Below are 13,653 nucleotides of genomic sequence, written 5' to 3'. Positions count from 1 at the left end.
ATCTCTCTCCCCCCCCTCTCTCTCTCTCTTCAATTTGTGAACTGTCAACTTGATTTATGTTATTAAACAATCAAATTAAAAGGGGACAGAATTAACTTTTGATTAAGTCTGACTTTTCCTTCCCGGGTTTCCATACAGGCAAAACCTCATCATAAAAGAAATAATAATAAAAAAATACAATTTCTAACCTGGTCAACATCTGATGTGGTCAATGTCTTAGCACCTATATTTTAAGATGAAATATATTTCTTTTAATTTTTCAAATTCCGATTCCTATACTCATCCTGAAGCTCTGTAAAAAATGGCACCAGTAAAAATGGAAAATGTAAAAATGGCAAAAGTGAATAACTAGGTAAAAATGACACTTTGACAACGGAAAAGTAGGACCGTTCGAGAAGTTCAGGCTAAGTTTTCATTCTCCTGGTTTAAAGTAGAGCTAAGCCCCCTTAGCTTTACTTTAGAAAAAATTTACAAAAATTGGTTTAGTTAGGTTCAAATTCTGTAGAAGCACCGAAAAAATAATTATAACTTTATTTTTTTAATAATTATTTTATCATAAATATTTATGCATAATAATCTGACAAAAAAAAAAAGTTTAAATAAAGTTGTCCCGCTTCCATATTTACCTAAATTTAATTAAAGGGCTGCCAAATGAAAGGTTATCAAGCCACTCAAAAGTGAGTAATAACAACGATTGCAGTTATTAAGCTAAAGTAAAAAGTACTTACATATAAAAGCAATTACAAAGAATACACTCACGCACTTAGTTTGATTATTATCTGTGGAAATTAAAGAATAAAACATCACGTTTCTGCGTAGCCTATATTTTCATACCATATATATATATATATATATATATATATATATATATATATATATATATATATATATATATATGAAAATATAGCCTACAGTAATTCGTAATTCTTCCAAACCGGAAGATGTGATAGTAATTTATTCATACGCTCATGAAGTACGTCTTACACGGGTTTCGTAGAATAACGGAAGTTCACCGAATAACTCATCAGAGACAGATTTGTGGTCCGTGAAAAAAAAAAACAGTTGGAGAACTGTTTTTTTTTTTTTGTTATTTTTTTTCTTCAAATAAAAAGCAAATGGTAAAGAAAACTTATTAATAAAATGAAATGGAAATATTTTGAAGTTCGCAAAATCATACGAATAAAAAAAAAAACATTAAAGATTATAGAGTAAATGAGCACCCCTCTGGAAAAAAAAACACAACTGAATTCAAATCTCACGAGGCGACGTTATTTTATGGCGCTAAGAAGAAAGTCCGTGTTTGTCATTTTTTCAAAAACCGCAAATTTAAGCTTAATTTAATGTAACTGTTTAAACAAGCTATAACTCAACTCATTTGATTCGCCTTTTATTCCTCTATAATTTTACATGTTCATATTTGACTTTTAATTGAAGTATCTTCAAATTTAAAAAATTAACTCCAAATCGAGAAGGCAAAAAGAAACTCCGCACAATGGAAAACTGTTATTTAAATGTAACTTTAGAAAATTAATGCAACACAAATACAACAGGAACACTATGAACTCGTTAATATTTAGTACCATAGCACTTCTGCAATTTGACAGCCTGCAATCTTTTGGGTCATTCTCTTCAATTAGTCTATGGCAATACTCCAGTGAAAGAACATCCCACTTCTTTTTAATTTTTGTCCAAAGTTTTTCCAGATTTGAAATTTTATCATTGCGTTGATGTAATGCCATACTTTTTCGATAGAATCGAGGTCTGGAGATTTTGCAGGATGATCCAAACACGGAATATCATGCTCTTCAAGGAACCTCTTGACATTGCCAGCTGTGTGAATGGGAGCATTATTCTGCAGGAAGATGAGATTATCATCCAAAGTCCGGTCAAAGTAGGGTAGAAAATGCTCAGTTAACATATTAATGCACTTGGTCGAATTGATTCGACATTGCAAGCGACCTATAGGCCCTGGACCATTGGCACTAATAATGCCCGCTACCAAAACTGAACCTCCACCACCTTGCAATGTTCAAACTGTGGACCTAGGATTAAATTCTTCATCCTTCCTTCGACAGAAGTACTGCCTACCATCACTGCCTAGACTATTAAACTTGTGTTCGTCGCTAAAAATCACTTTTGACGAATATAAACAGTCATGATCTTCATTGCATCTGACGAAGTTCAGACGGCGCTTTCAGTTTTTTTACAAAAATCATTGGCTTGCGTCTTGCAACACAGCCTTGCAAATTAAATTTCTTTAGTCTGTTCTTAACTGTAGAAAGAGAGCACTTTTTACAAGATTGCACTGTTGTTGGATTTGGTAGCCATTTCAAATCAGTTTCTGAGACTGCACATCTTGGTAGCATTGTCTTCCCTGTAAGAAGTAACTTCAGGATGACCAGATTTGGGGGCATCACGAATACTGCCGATGTTTTGGTGCTTTTGCAGTAATTCGTACCGTTTTCTCATCACATTTCAATCTGCGGCTGATTTCTCAATTGGATAAATCATAAAGGTAAAGAGTAATGAGCTCCTGATGATCATTAATAGAGACTCGAGGTATATGGACTAAATGTTACGTTGTATAACCTATAAACAACAACAAGTGAGATGTTAAAAGGTGGATTGTTTTTAAGCTCATTTGTTGTTGCGGAATTTCTTTTTGCCTTCTCGATTTGAAGCTAATTTGTTTAATTGACCTGAACACTAGGATACTGAAATTAAAAGTCAAATAAATAAAATTATAGAAGATTAAAAGGTGAATCAAATGAGATATAGGTTGTTTAAACAGTTACATTCAATTTAGCTTGAATTTGCGGTTTTTGAAAAAAATGACAAGTGTGGATTTGGGGGGGGCACTGTGTATATTTAGTTAAAACACTTTTATTCATATTTATTCTCGCTATATTCGATAGAGTAGTGAATTTCCAATCAATCTGCTTATGGTAATAAGCTGTTATTTGGAAAATTACATTAGTTGTTAAAAATAATCAATTTCTAACCTAAAACAATTTTCAGAACACATTATTTTAATAAAACTTTTGGCTTCCGACTTGTGCGTTTCAAATTAAATGAAGTAACATTATAGTTCATCATAGATCTGTAAAGATTTGTTTGTGCTGAAAGGAGGATTATTTAATATTGAGATCACGATTTAAAAAAGGTAATTATTTAGAGGAGATCGAAGTTCTATTAGGAAGCAGGGAACTTATGTCGAGTTTGTTTTTAAGCACCCCTATATTTCGGAATAGGTTTACAAAGTATAAGAAATAGTAGATAATAACAATCAAACTATATAATCCGATATTCCCATATTCTTTTGAAAGGAACGATTGTTTTTTCGAACGTATATGTATTATGTAGATAAGATGAAAGAAGTTGAAACGAAATAATACGTGTTTTGTGTGAGTAGTAAATCGATAGAGTGAAAGTTTTTGCTACCCGTTTTGTTGGAATGCGTAATTGAAAAAAGTAGTTTGTGAGGAATAATTGTAATTATTTTGAAATCGGAACGAAATAGATGCATCCTTCATGAAACGCGTTTAGGAAATGTTGTAAGTGTTCAGTATAAAAGATTTCTTTAGTGACTCTTCGGTTAATTTCTACTTGAGAGTGAACAATCGACTTTATTAATATAGGGATTACAATTATGCTGGCTACGGATGTTTCAAAAATATTTATGGCCAAAATATTTTTGAGCAGAAGATAACAATGCAAAAGAAAAAAAAGAGCATGGTACTCAAATATTGATGCAGGGAACTAAATAAAAAAAAGATACGACTTCAAGGTCAAAAATAAAACAGATGCTACTTCAAAGTCAAAAATAAAAAAAGATACTACTTCAAAGTCAAAAATTAAATAGATACTACTTCAAGGTAAAAAATTAAACAGATACTACTTCAAGGTAAAAAATTAAACAGATACTACTTCAAGGTCAAAAATAAAAAAGATGCTATTTCAAGGTCAAAAATAAAAAAGAAACGACTTCAAGGTAAATAAAAAAGATACGACTTCAAGGTCAAAAATAAAAAAGATACGACTTCAAGGTCAAAAATAAAAAAGATACGACTTCAAGGTCAAAAATAAAAAAGATACAACTTCAATGTCAAAAATAAAAAAGATACGACTTCAAGGTCAAAAATAAAAAAGATACGACTTCAAGGTCAAAAATAAAAAAGATACAACTTCAATGTCAAAAATAAAAAAGATACGACTTCAAGGTCAAAAATAAAAAAGATGCAACTTCAATGTCAAAAATAAGCTAACGATGACTGTTAGATGAAGATTCTGACTAAGAAAACAGCAATTCTATTCTCTTTGTCAGAAACATCGCTCATGAAATGTGGAGACAAAAAGAATAAAAAATAAAGAAATAATAGTCCACTTATGTCTGGACAGAAGATGATGATGCAAAATAAATAAAGTAAAAGATTAGGCAAAGAAAAAAGTCCGGTTAATATACAGTATATATTTACAATTTAAGCCCTGCATGCAAATCTTTGGCCGATTATAAAAACAACTTTTTTTTTACCCAGAAAATGTGTTCTTTCAATTTCATTAGCCCCTGACAGCCGTTCCTAAGTAAAGTTCCTTAGTTGTAAAGATGAGATCCAAAATAAAAGTATCCCCATCAATGAGTATCGGCGGGGGGGGGGGGGGGCTTGCCAGTTCTTGGAGATGTTTATGATTTTTTATAGCTCTTATTCTCTAGAGTCTCAACAAGCCATATCCTGTTTGCTTGATCCATAAAATACTCAAGTGCTGGGGGGGGGGGGCTAAAAAGGACGCAGAAAAAGGGTATCGTCCCTGGATCCCTAGAGACTATTCCATGGTCTTGTGAGTTGTAGATCAATGGATTTTTCTTTTTTGCTCTATCCAGACAGTGTGCCTGACAGTTTTGGCATATTTGAATTCATTCAAGTTAGAGGTAGTGTAAGGGCTTATGACTTGGTGCTTGGGAATGGGGTAGATGTCAACAAGCCAAGACAAATTAGAAGAAGATATATATATATATATATATATATATATATATATATATATATATATATATATATATATATATATATATATATATCAGTACAAACTAATTTTTGTGTCAGCGTTTCAATATTAATTTATTTTTTGTTAAATGGTGTGTATTTGGCTTGAATTTTATGCTTCTCGTCATCTACACTAGAAGAATACCCGTCTCAGGGAAAGTAAAATGATTTCTCACGCAGAACTGTTTCATGTTTTATCTGTTTTTTTTTTCTTTTACTAGGGAGAAGTCATCGCTTATCAAGACCCAAAGACCACTCAAGGATAAGGGTTAAGACGTGTCAGGTAGATGATAAGACAACACCATTAGTGGGTAGGGTTTTATTATTTAAGCCAATGACTTTCCATTGCAACAAGATTCCACAAAGTTAGTGTGTAGGGAGAAATCTATCCCGCCCCCCGCCCTCCGCCCTCGATGGCCAACTCTAGAAGGATAAAAATCAATAGCCGAGAATGGATCCATCAGAATACTGGGGAAGGTTTTGTTACGCTGAGACGCGTAAAAAAATGGGTGAAGAGATGGAGGAGTGGGGATTCTTACTTTTGATCAATAAACAGAAAAATAAAGAGAGACACGGAAGCTAGAGAAATAGATAAAGTAAATAATAAGATTGAGAAAAACGAGGGAAAAAAACTACAGTGAATAGGGGAGACAGAAACTTAGTATAAGATGAGTCACCTGGTGAGTTAATTGCAAATTACGAATGATTAGGACAATTCAAATTGCATTTCATTCATGCATAACCTACACATCTGTCTGAGGAATATCGCATATTTTTGCTGGCATATATGGCAAACAGACATATAATAAACTAACTTTTTAAGAGAAGGTAATGCTTGGGAGGATGGTCTAATGACAACAAAACATATCCTGCATTGTGCCCTCCTCAAAAAGGGGAAGAGGTAATACCTTGAAGGATATTATCATAACAACAACTCCCCTTTAAATCAAACATTAAAAATAGTAATAATAATAACTAGCAGGCCGCCCGGTGTTGTCCGGTCCTAAAATAGGCATAAATGTCATATTTTAATTCATACAGAAACAGTTATATGTGCATACGAGTATTATGTTTTTTTCTGAACCGTCCACTTCTTCTAAGTAAAAAAAAAGAAAATACTCAAGCTGAGATTGAAACTAAACAGTGAGTCAAGTACGATAACCATTAGGCTAGCTTGACATGACTATCTAAAAGTGTTTAAAAACCAACTCATACTTAACATAGAGAAGTTTTAGGACCGCGCATGCGCAGTTACGAAACAGATAAAAATCCGGTGGCCACCCATGTAGCGATTTGTCAGTTTTGACCCCTTAAAAATCCCCTTTTTCCAGATGAAAACCAATTAAAAAGTTGTCCATATGTCTAAATAACCTATATATACTTGTCAAGTCTGTAGATTAAAAATTCGTTGAATATATAGTTTGAGAAGACACGTTCTCCCGTTTATAGAATATAAGATATGGTTTCAGATTCAGAAAAACAAATATCAAATTTTTATTATTATTATCTATATATTAATACGATAGCGTGTGTGTTATTTTCTGTGTCATGCTTACAACCGGGTCGTTTAATTTTTATGTACTTCCATTTATTGTCATAAATAATTTTACCAAGAATTCTTTATAACTGATGGCACTTCAGTAATCTATTTTTTCTTTTAATGAATAATTTTATCAAGAATTCTTCATACGTTTTGGTTTCAGTTTCGATTATGGCTGAAGGAACTCAAGTTATATGTATATATACATATATTTTTTTCATAAGCTTTTATTTCGGTTTCGATTCAAGCTAATGCACCCAAGTCATATGGATATATTTGTTTTATTTTTGAAATCGCATTTTATAATCTATAAAAATCGAAAGAACATTAACTTTATAATAATATATATGAAATCTGCAAGAATTAAAATATCATATTTAAGTGTACTTCACTCAACCAACAAATATCCATAAATTGGCCAAAAACATTCATTCATTCACCGTTAACTGGGCCGCTTTTTTTACAAGGATGGATTACTTTTTTTGTTGACATTTTTACAAAGTTATCATACGCCTTGCAATGACTAAGCTTAATTTGAACGGCGGCAGCGGCGTTTGCCACAGTGGGCGCGGCGACTAACCCGTTCGCTTTTTTTTCACTTCCTTTTTCTCTTAGCGTTGCAGGTTCGAGCTTGTCTCCTGCCTGCTTACTGCATTTTTTTGCGTTCGCACAGGTACTCACTGCTATTTTGATTTTTTTAGCGGGGGGGGGGGGGGAGGGATTGAAACATTTTTTTAGGGCTTTGTTGATCAATACCCTTACCATAACACTTCTCCTCATTCGCTAGTCAATAATAAGCGATAAGCGACTGTTGCGATAAGGTAAAATTATGTGCAATGGTTATCGAAAGAAGTGGGGAGTACTGGGAATCTGACTTTAGGGAGCATCACCGGTTATTATCAATAAGCAATCATTTATGATTACCTGTGTGAGAACTCTTAATGTGTAACTAATAAATAAATAAATAAATAAATAAATAATAATAATAATAATAATAATAATAATAACTAGCGGGACCTGTGAAAATTCCACAGCAGCATTTTCCATATGTAATATATTGTTGCTGGGCATGCTGTGAGCGTTCTGTTCAGCATGAATAAAGGCACGATCATATTATTGAAGTTTTTTTTATCAAAATTGTACTGCCCCCGTACTAAAATAATAACTTTGATATATTTCATGGGCTGATTAATTCATTACAAACACACCAGTCAATTAACTCACATTTTATCATTTTTCATAATTATTGAATATGTTACTATGTTCGACAATAATTTTTCATAATTTCAACCCACATTATCGCCACACCCTTTACTAAAATATTAAATTTGTATATATTGTATCGGCTGATTATTTCATAAAAACCAACTATTAATTAACTCACATTTCATCATTTTTAATAATTCTTGTGTATGGTACTAAGTTTGACAATAATTTTTCATCATTTAAACTCACCATATCGCACACCTTACTAAAATAATAACTTTGATATATTGTCTAGGCTGATTATTTTATTACAAACACACACATACATTAGCTCACATTTCATCATTTTTCGTAATTCTTGGATATGTTACTAATTTCGAACATATTTTTTTATAATTTAAACCAACGTTGTCGCTCAACCTTACTAAAATAATAACTTTGATACATTTGATGGGCTGATTATTTCATTACAAACACTAATCAATTAACCTCCATTTCATCATTTTTCATAATTCTTGGGTATGTTACTAATTTCGCCAATCATTTTTCATGATTTATACCCACATTATCGCCCCTTCCTTTATAAAATAATAACTTTGAAATATTGCCTTGGCTTATTATTTCATTACAAACACACTAATGCATGAAATCACATTTAATCATTTTTCATAATTTTAACCCACATTTTCGCCCTTCCCTATTTACTAAATAATAACTTTGATATATTGTCTAGGCTGATTATTTCATTACAAACACACCAATCAATTAACTAATATTTCATCATTTTTTCGTAATTCTTGGATATCTTACTAATTTCGACAATAATTTTTCCATAATTTAAGCCCTTCTTATCTCCTTCCCCTTTACTTATATAATAACTTTGATATATTGTCTAGGCTGATTAATTTATTTTAAACACACGAATCAATTAAATCACATTTCGTCATTTTTCGTAATTCTTATATGTGACTAATTTCGACAATAATTTTTTTATAATTTAAACTATCCTCGTCGCCCTCTATTACTAAAAATTACTTTGATATATTGTCTGGGCTGATTATTTCATAAAAAACACAACTATCAATTAACTCACACTTAATCATTTTTCTTAATTCTTTGATATGTTACTCATTTCAACAATTATTTTAAATATTTTTAACCCACATTATCAACCCCCCTACTACGAAAATAATAACTTTGATATATAATCTGGGATGATTAATTCATTTCAAACACACCAATCAATTAACTCACATTTCATCATTTTTTCATAATTCTTGGATATGTTACTAATGTCGACAATCATTTTTCATCATTTTAACCCACATCATCGGCCCACTTACTAAAATAATAACTTTAATATATTGTCTGGTCTGATTATTTCATTGCAAACACACTAATGCATTAAATAACATATCATTTTTCATAATTCTTGGATATATTACTAATTTCGACAATTATTTTTCATAATTTAAACCATCCTTATCGCCCTCTCTTACTAACATAATTACTTTGATATATTTCCTGGGCTGATTATTTTATTATAAACACACAATCGATTAACTCATATTTAATCTGTGTTCATAATCCTGGATATGTTACTAATTTCGACAATAATTTTTATAATTAAAACCCACATTATGCCTCTCCCTTCTGCTTATATAATATATTTGATATATTGTCTGGACTTATTATATTATTACAAACACATAAATCAAGTAACTCACATTTTATCATTTTTTATAATTCTTGGATATGTTACTAATTTGTACAATAATTTTCATAATTTTAACCCACTATGTCGCTCCCCCTTACTTAAATAATAACTTTGATATATCGCCTTGGCTGATTATTTCATTACAAACAAATCAATCAATTCTGGGTATTCTCAAAGTATACATGTTTCACCTATCTTATCCAATCCCAGATGACGCCGCCTATTCTGCTAATATATATCGTTCACCTATCTCATTCGACCCTGGGCGACGCTGGGTATGTTGCTACTATATGTTTTCCACCTATCTCATTCAATACTGAGCGATGCTTTATGATAGTATATATTTGCACATCTCATTCAATCCCGGGACTGACTTCATGTCCGCCACCCCACTGTTGAAAATATACATTAAATAAAGTAATGTGTCAATCGTAAACTGTTTCAGCCATTTCCGGGTCTGACTTTATATCCCCCAACCCACTGCTAAAAATATACATGAAATAATATAATGTCTAAATAGTAAACTGTTTCAGCCATTTCTGGGATCGACTTTATATCCCAAACCCACTGCTAAGAATATACATGAAATAATGTAATGTCTAAATAGTAAACTGTTTCAGCCATTTCTGGAACTGACTTATAATCTCCACCCCACTGTTGAAAATATACATGAAATAAAGTAATGTATAAATCGTAAACTTTTTCAGACATTTCCGGGACCGACTTCTCATCTCTCATCCTACTGTTAAATATATACATTAAATAAAGTAATGTCCAAAACGTAAATGGTTGCAGCCATTTCCGGAACCGACTTCATATTTCCCACCCCAATGTTAAAAATATACATTAAATAAAGTAATGTGTAATGCGTAAATGGTTTCACCCATTTTCGGGACTGATTTAATATCCTCCACCACACTGTTAAAAATATACATGAAATAAAGTAATGTTTAAATCGTAAACGGATTGAGTAATTTCTGGGACTGACTTCATATCCCGTAATCCACTGCTTAAAATATACTTGAAATAAAGTAATGTTTAAATCATAAACTGTTTAAGCAGCTTTTCGAAAGTAATACATAAAAACATTAACACGGTTAGGGATTAGGTAACCATTGCTTCAACATGAATGTCTGAGTGTACTATCAGTTTCAGCATTCCAGTGACTTAAATCCCCCTTTTTTTTTGGTCTTGGTTAATGGAGGAGAAATCCTTCATTACTGATACAATTTTTATTTTTGTTATTGACCAGAGTGCCCCTTTTGGGGAATTGGTTTCCCCCTAAATTTTTAACCGAACTCATGTCCAATTTCGCCCTTGTGGAGAAGCAAGTAAACAAAAAAAAAATAATCAGAACGGACATTTTCCAGAGCATTTTATAATTAATCAGAAGTGACATTTCCAGGGCATTTTGTAATTAAATAAGAAATACCCTTTCCAGTTACTTTTTTTAATATTAAAACTTGGTTACATAAAACATAGTACCTATTCACAATGCCTCCCCACGGGACAGATTTAGACACCAGGGTCGTTTTATAACATGGAGAAAAATTGTCTTAGTCGTAAAGGATTGCCCTTCCACTGAGAGAGAAGAAATTGAAATGGAGCACCGAAGAACACTTTGATTTTAGCCAAAAGGCCAAGAAAGAAATCATTTGTATTAGCTTTGCCTCACCAGCGACACCAATTTTTTTTTTCAAGGGTGACACAAGGTTTATTTGGAATATTCCACTTTCCTTTCATGATAACGGACGGAGCGATAAGCGTAATATATAATGATAATAAAAAATAATAATGCAAACTAATTTAAATGGTTATCGTAAGAGATGGTGAGTACTGGTAATTTGGGGAGTTGTAACTCAGTCACTAGGAAACAGCACAGTTTGTCCCCAAAGCGAACTTTTTGATGATGCTCCATGTGAAAACTCCTTGTGAGTAGTAGCAGTAGTAGTAGTAGTCGTAGTAGTAGTAATAATAATAATGATTTAAAAAAAATAATAATAATAGTAATAATAACTAGCTGGACTTGTGGAAATTTCACAGCGGACTCATTCATATGTAATAATATATTGATGTTGGCATTTTGTGGATGTTCAGCATGAATGGAAACGTCCTGATATTATTGTAGCTCTTTTGTTAAGACTGCAAAAGTATGTATCTAAACTAGCAGGGACGCCCGGCGTAACCCGGTCGTAAAGTATGCTTAAATATGATATTTTAATTTTTGCAGATGTCATATATTATTATTATAAAGTCAATTTTCTATCAATTCTGATATATTATACATTTGTGATTTCAAAACTAAAAAAAATATATCCATATGACTTGGGTGCGTCTGCTTGAATCGAAACCAAAATCAAAGCTTATGAAGAAATATATATATATATATGTATATATAATTTGAGTTCCTTCAGCTATAATCGTGTTGTGGTTGCACCCACTCATTTACATATGTGGATAATATTACACATAAATAACAAGACTCGGTTAGTCTGAGTGTGTGTTAACCAGAAGCCACCGAAGGCCGAGCCGAGAGCAGATATGTTCTCCAGCCAAGACTCTCTTACTTGACAGCCATTATGTAAATATACTGTAAATATACTTTTCCTAACACACTTCTTATTGATCTACCTTTGTTTGTTGAGTCTTCATTTATATTGCCTTATACGTTATTTGGATCAACCTGCAAACATAACAAATCGAAACCAAAACTTCTGAAGAATTCTTGGTAAAATTATTTATTACAAGAAATAGATTATAACAATTAAACGACATTCACTCGGACGAAAAAAAATGTAAGCGTATTACACAAAATAAATAACATACACGCTATCATATTAACATATAGATGATGATAATAATAATAATAATAATAATAGGATAGTTGCAATACCTAAGACCACTGGGTCTCGTAGCTCAACTCCCGAGATAAAACATCTTGTGAAAAGAAACAACAATAATAATAATGATGATTGCCAGTTCTTGGAGATGTTTCCTCCTCTTTTTTTTTTGTGCATGAAAACATCCAATGGAATTCCCATAAACAGAACTTTCATATCAATAAACTTCGCATCTGTAGAACACATCACCACAAGACTGCTTTCCTGCAGACTGCAACATGATCATCAGCAAGTTTAATATCAGCAAATACTTATCGAGACATCATCTTAAGTAATTAAATTTTCCCCATTCCATTCATCGTTTCCAATCCTCTCATAAAGTTGGTCACCATTGAACTGACAGTCTCATTCACGTGTATCCTCGAATGGCATTTGGCCATAGTAAGTGGGTGTTCGTCTATTATATATATGACATAATCACTTTGGTACACCAGTTCCCGTCAGATCACTGAAGTTAAGCAACGTTTAGCCTGGGCAGTACTAAAATGGGTGACCATTTGGGAATTTTAAGTGTTATAGATACTTTCTGCTTTTCTCAGCATTGTTTCCAGTCAATCTTGGGCCTCTCCTTGCCATTGGACCAAAGCAGTGCCGATTCAGTAAAGGTGTAGATGAGGATTGTGTAAACCTTGCCTCACAATTACACGTGCAGCTACATTTACAGAAGTGTCCATTGTCTCTTGAGACTGAATGTAGGCATCGATTGATCAATATAAAGGGTACTTGTGTGTGTGTGTGTGTGTGCGTGTGTGTGTGTGTGTGTGTGTGTGTGTGTGCACATATGTGTCCAGCTAACAATCCCAAATTACAAAATAAACATCCACAAAGTTTATATATTCTTGATCCGCATTACCTTGAATGTGGAAAGAAACTCGGATGGAGAGCTAAACAGCAGAGAAAGTCCTCAGAGGAGAAAACCCCTTCAATCAAGTGTTTTGACCCTTAACTCCTTACACTTTGGGGGGGGGGGCAACATCCAGGTTATGACTCCTGGATGTCTTTCTGCTGCCATGTGTTTTTTTATTTTTTTTATTTATTATTTTATTTTATTTTACCCATACGCTTCAGATGCTTCAGTGTCGTAGATGGATGTCTTAATCACCATGAAATTAGGGAAATTAAGATATATGCAGTCGATTTTTATTCCGCCTCAACCAGGAGCCCTTCACTAATTGCTTTCAGTGCTTTGTTTGAGATGGACAGCTGTTTCATGAGATTGTAGGCAGACGAGCCTACATATGTCTTTGTACC

General features: G+C 32.7%; 1 protein-coding gene and 1 pseudogene across 21 annotated transcripts in view; one reads left to right on the top strand and one right to left on the bottom strand.

Moving 5' to 3' along the window:
- The window catches only part of LOC145279820 (otoferlin-like), a 1,618,966-nt gene that overhangs the window by 770,009 nt on the left and 835,304 nt on the right, over window positions 1-13,653 (bottom strand). The gene's annotated exons all lie outside the window — the stretch shown is intronic.
- On the top strand, window positions 12,807-12,924 carry LOC145280449 (5S ribosomal RNA; annotated as a pseudogene).

This window comes from Euprymna scolopes, chromosome 7 (assembly GCF_053919585.1).
Source record: "Euprymna scolopes isolate OS-2025 chromosome 7, ASM5391958v1, whole genome shotgun sequence".
Lineage (NCBI taxonomy): Eukaryota > Metazoa > Mollusca > Cephalopoda > Sepiida > Sepiolidae > Euprymna > Euprymna scolopes.
This window is presented reverse-complemented; position numbering and strand designations above follow the sequence as displayed.